This window comes from Panthera tigris, chromosome B1, assembly GCF_018350195.1.
Source record: "Panthera tigris isolate Pti1 chromosome B1, P.tigris_Pti1_mat1.1, whole genome shotgun sequence".
Taxonomy (NCBI): domain Eukaryota; kingdom Metazoa; phylum Chordata; class Mammalia; order Carnivora; family Felidae; genus Panthera; species Panthera tigris.
Window position 1 is genome coordinate 69,153,885 of NC_056663.1, and position 5,814 is coordinate 69,159,698.

Here is a 5,814-nt window from a genome sequence, read left to right on the forward strand (position 1 = left end):
AGACCTTGCCCTCAGGTTGTGCCTTCCTGCACTGGGGTCTGGAAACTCTTAAAGCAGTAAACTGGGACAGCCCCAAGGATGTTTATTATCTCTTAGGGATCACTGCCCTTCACTGTCTGATGCTCGGTGTCTTTAAAATCATTGTTCCAAACAACTTCATTTAGTATTCTTGGTTGCTTTAGGCAGGAGAGTAAATCTGATCTGCTATTTCATCTTGGGCAGAAATAGAAGACTATTGTTTTTATTCATTCATTCATTCATTCATTCACTCAAAACTGCATGTTTATTTTATTTCCATTAGAAAAAATATTATCTCTTAAAATTTTGGTCCGCTTTTGTCTTCTTTACTTCTACCACTCAAACTCCAATACTTCAATTTTACTCAAGTGAAAGCAGAAGTAGATAGCTGATGTGAGAACTAAGTATTTCACATCATTAAATTAATAGAATTTAATTGAATGAGGTGTGCACTTTATTATTTATCAGGAATAGTAACTCATCTCTCCTGCACGTTATTTCCCTTTACTATTATTTATGAGAGTAAGTATGTAATGAGTGTCTCTTTTCCCATACGCAGTCATATGAGTGTGCTTAAGGGTGGTTTATAACACCGGTAACAGGATTTGTCCTCTGATCTTCAATTCATGCTCAATTCCCCTTATTATAGGGTGTTTCCACAATAACTTCAAATGTTTTAGTCAGACGTGCACTTTCCAACATCAGCTGTAAAAATTAAGATGTGAATTTAAAAACATTATTTATAATTCCAGACTAAATAATGCTGGACCCACTTACAGCGATGCTGTTGTGAGAGGTCCTTGGACAGCCACTGGCTTCAGTCTCCACACGGCCTCCTTTGGCAGAACAGCAACCCGGTAAGTGGCTCTAGCAGGAAAGCTACTCTTGAAATGTTGTTTGTGGGTTTCATTGACGGTTTTGAAGCCATTTATGTCAGCCCACAAAACAGTTGTCTTTACATTTTAGTGAAATCACAACCTGCAGCTTTCAGAATTTCACCCATGTTGACAAGGGCTTGTTTGGTTTCTTCTGCCATCCCTCCTAGCACCAGCTGTCCACTGGAAGGTTCATGCCTACCTGTCCTGAAATGTAAATAGTACTGTTGACTAACAAAGCTTGACTGTAGGGACCAACAGCTCCTGGGGCTTTTGCAATGCTGATCACCTTTCTGATCAAAGACACCGTGGCTAACACTGCCATCTTGCTGTCCCTCTAAGAGAACAGTCCCGAACACTGTCTCTCATAGCATCTCACCTGACTAACCAGAAGACTATTGTTTTTGTTCTCTTAGTTAAGAGTCACTTATGTTTTTCCTCCCACTCTGTTATCTTATTTTATTTTTCCTTCCCTTCCCTTATATTCATCTCTTTTGTTTCTTAAATTCGATATATGAGTGAAATCATATGGTATTTGTCTTTCTCAGACTGACTTATTTCACTTAGCATAACACTCTCTATTTCCATCTATGTCATTTGCATATGGCAAGATTTCATTCTTTTTGATGGCTGAATAATATTCCATTCCATTATATATATATATATATATATATATATATATATATATATATATCACATTTTCTTTAATGATTCATCATAGGGTGGTTATTTTTTTAACTTTTTGAGGAGACTCCATACTGTTTTCCAGAGTGGCTGTACCAGTTTGCATTCCCACCAACACGGCAAGAGACTGCATCCTCACCAACATCTGTTGTTTCCTGAATTGTTCATTTTAACCATTCTGATAGGTGTGAGGTAATATCTCATTGTGGTTTAGATTTGTATTTCCCTGATGATGAGTGATGATGAGCATCTTTTCATGTGTCTGTTAGCCATCTAGATGTCTTCTTTGGAAAAATGTCTATTCATGTCTTCTGCCCATTTCTTTACTGGATTGTTTGTTTCTCGGGTGTTGACTTTGATAAGTTCCTTATAAATTTTGTATACAAACCCTTTATCAGATATATCATTTGCAAATATCTTCTTCCATCCTGTAGGCTGCCTTTTAGTTTTGTTGATTGTTTCCTTTGCTGTGCAGAAGTTTTTATCTTGATGAGGTCTCAGCTCAATTTTGCTTTTGTTTCCCTTGCCTCCAAAGATATGTCTAGTAAGATGTTGCTGTGGCCAAGGTCAGAGGTTGCTGCCTGTGTTCTTATCTAGGATTTTGATGATTTCCTATCTCACATTTAAGTCTTTTATCCACTTGGAATTTATTTTTATATATGGTGTAAGAGTGGTCCACCTTCATTCTTCTGCATGTTGTTGTCCAGTTTTCCCAACAACTTTTGTTGAAGAAACTTTTTTCCATTGGATATTCTTTCCTGCTTTGTCGAAGATGAATTGACCATATACTTGTGGGTCCATTTCTGAGTTTTCTATTCTATTCCATTGATCTATGTGTCGGTTTTGTGTCAGTACCATATTGTTTGGATGACTACAGCTTTGTAATACAGCTTGAAGTCCAGAATTGGGATGTTTCCAGCTTTGCTTTTCTTTTTTCAGGATTGCTTTGGCTATTCAAGGTCTTGTGTTCCACAAAAATTTTGGGATTGTTTGTTCTAGCTCTGTGAAAAATGCTGGTGGTATTTTGATAGTGATTACCTTAAAAGTGTAGATTGCTCTGGGTAGTATCGACATTCTAACAATGTTCTTCCAATCCTTGAGCATGGAGTATTTTTCTATTTCTTTGTGTCCTTTTCAACTTCGTTCATAAATGTTCTGTAGTTTTTGTGAAAGGGACATATTTTGGGGTGCCAGGATATAGGTGGGGTGATATTTGCAGTTGAGATTCCTCCTTCGTGTGCTTTACCTTCCAAATGAGCAGGTCTGGATATGAGTCAAGGCGTTGACAACATGGGAAGGGAACCAATGGGCTCGGTTCTATAATTTTCAGGGCATTGTGCATTTTGTCTCATTTCAGCCTAACAGTTACCTAAAGACCCTTTGAACAAATCCTAATACCTTAAAGCATACACCTGATTCTTTTCCTAAGCAGTTTGACATACTACTTCCCTTCAGGATTAACTACTGTAATAGTCTTTTCTGCATACAAATAGACCTGCTCACTTAAATCCTAGTAATTTCTTAAGTCCTATTATCTTTTTCGGCCTCAGAACATGTCCAAATTCCTGCACAAATCAAACACATATTTTATACTTTATTCTAATATCTCCATGTTGCCAATTTTCTGGTAGGATTCATTTAAATTTCAGTGAGAATTAATGCATATTGGACACAAGCAATATGCATGTCCAGCTGGAGTTCACAGATAATTTCTGATAATTTTTCTCTTTGAAAATTCCTGCCTTCTCTGTATTTCTCCCTCTGAAGATAGGAAGTAAGTTTTCTTTGTGAAATATAAGTTTGTGTCACTGTTGTGACTTTTAATCAAACCTAGTTTTTGGCTTTTACTGTCGCTGTAATATGTTGCAAAATTATATTACATTTTTGAAGTTTTCCAAATTTGTTTCAGATACAACCTTTTCCCTTTTGTCACAGGTTAATGAACCTAAGCTTCCTGTTTGGTTTATGAATTTTATGTAATAATATCACATGAGAAACATATAAACAAATCTCTCAAGTTTGCTATGGGCCGAAGGCAATAAAAAGATCTTGTTAATTTATTAAAAAAAAAAACCTTTTCAGATTGTTTGTCCAAAAGAAAAACCTCTACTCACCCAAAAGAAATAATAAATTACGTTTTAGTCAGCTGCAAATACATATAAACAAATCTAGTCAGGAATTATCTTGGCAGGATAGGGTCAGATTTTTCTCTGGAAGATTTCTTTTTATTTTCACATGACACACTTACATGCTAGTGAAGTTTGAGAAATTGGGGGTGAAATGGACTGAAGGAACCCCTTGGCACACAGCATTGCTTTACCTTCCTGTGACATTTCACAGTCTCACTGTCTCTCCCTTTAGGACTCGCGTCCATGTGAGAACATCACTGCATGTCTGAGCCCAATTACGGGACTCATGCCTGGGGACCAATTCACTGCAGACAAATATAACTGTATCTCTTGTAGACAAATTCGGGTTAGAATGGATTTCCAATACTTTGTTTTTCAAGAGGTACATTTTATTTCATCTGTATTCTTGCAATCTGTTCCCTAGACACTTCTTTGTTATTTTAGTCAGTGCCAGAAACCCACTTGACCAGTGAGGGGGAAATTTTTCTGCTGAAGTATTCAGGGTTTTTTTTAGATAAAATTATTTGTTGTCACTAAACTTATGAGTCTGATTTTTCCAAGCAATTTACATTGGGTACAGAGAGAGCAAGTTTTCTTAACAGAAGTATTTAAATAGTTACATATTTAAAAATTTTTTTTTAAGTTTATTTATTTATTTTGAGAAAGAGCACAAGCAGGGGAGGCACACAGAGAAGGAGGGACAAAATCCCAAGCAGGCTGCACACCATTAGTGAAGAGACTCATGCAAGGCTCAAACTCGGGAACGGTGAGATTATGACCTGAGCTGAGATTAAGAGTTGGGTGCTTAACCAACCAACCAACCAACTACCCAGGTGCCCCTTAACTAGTTAGATACATTTTGATATGGTTCTTTAATGAGAGTTTTACAATGGGGCAGTACCACTCGTAGAACTGGGCGACTAGAACCCCTACTCTGGGTGCCCTGTCCTCCATTCACCACTTCCTCACTGGGCCAGAACATCTCCAAACCAGGAGCTTCCATTCTCCTGCCTCCCCACTTCTACTCCTGCTCCAGGCTCTCCAGGACCATAGAATTCCCTGTGCAAATGCGTGGGCTTGCTTTCATGCCCCAAGCCTACTTTTAATGACTGCTCAGGAATCTTCCCCCAACGGATCACCTGAGGTCTACCTGAGTTCCAGTTGTTCACCCCTGTGGTTATAGGCCAAAGGACACTGTTGAGGGGAACATTATCAGAGCCTGGGAATGTGGTTTGGCTTCTCCCTAGTTGTGCACTGAGGACCCTTGTGATACCAAGTGGATCCGCTGGTGGTAGGTGGGAACTGCAGGGGCATAGGAACCATAGTCTGTGCTCCTCTTGGGCTGTAAATGATAGAGGAGGGCCTTGGACAGAGGAGGAAGAAGTCATGAAAAAGTGAACATCGTGTGGTTTTTCTCAAAGACAGTTTATATACAGTATGCAAGGGATATGTACGATGAGAGAAGATGACAATCAAATCAATTGTCAAGGGCAAGGGAGCTTTAAATTATATAGATTGAGCTTGTTCTGGAGCCTTCTTTCACCTGTGTGCCTTTCTCCTAAGTCTTGGAGGCTAGAATGTTTCTAGTCAAGGTGAGGAAGAGCAGGAGGCATGCTGAATGGCCATTGCTAGGTGCAGGTCACCATCCAGTTGGAGCAAAGGTGAGACTGGCTATTAGTGGTAGTGAGAAGCATCATGGAATTAGCTGAAGGCAATCAAATGTTTGTTCATCAACTGGGAAGATGAACTGCTTTAATCAGTGCAGGTGCTCATTTTAATTTTCCTGTCAGAAATTAAGGTGGGAGACTTTTTACAGTAATAGGGAACTAGGTTTACTCTCTTGCTTAAACAATGAAAAACTGGATAAAATACATGAAACAATGGTTTATCAAGACGCAAAACATCCAACAACAAAGGTTAGGATTCTCTGAGAGAGGAGAAACAAGTGAGGTGAATCCGTGATTGCCCCAGTTTACCACTTGAGAATTTCCAGGCCATGGCAGAAGGAGGAAGAACCCAGATGAATGTCAGTGGTACCCCTGAGTTGAGGAGAAAAAGCTGAGAAATCACGTGGGCTAAGAGGCTAAACTATATAGGGTATTATGCTA

The 5,814-nt window shown here is 38.8% G+C and overlaps 1 pseudogene; it reads right to left on the reverse strand.

Moving 5' to 3' along the window:
- Positions 1–791: 791 nt before the first annotated feature.
- On the reverse strand, positions 792–1,218 carry LOC102966837 (annotated as a pseudogene).
- Positions 1,219–5,814: the final 4,596 nt, after the last annotated feature.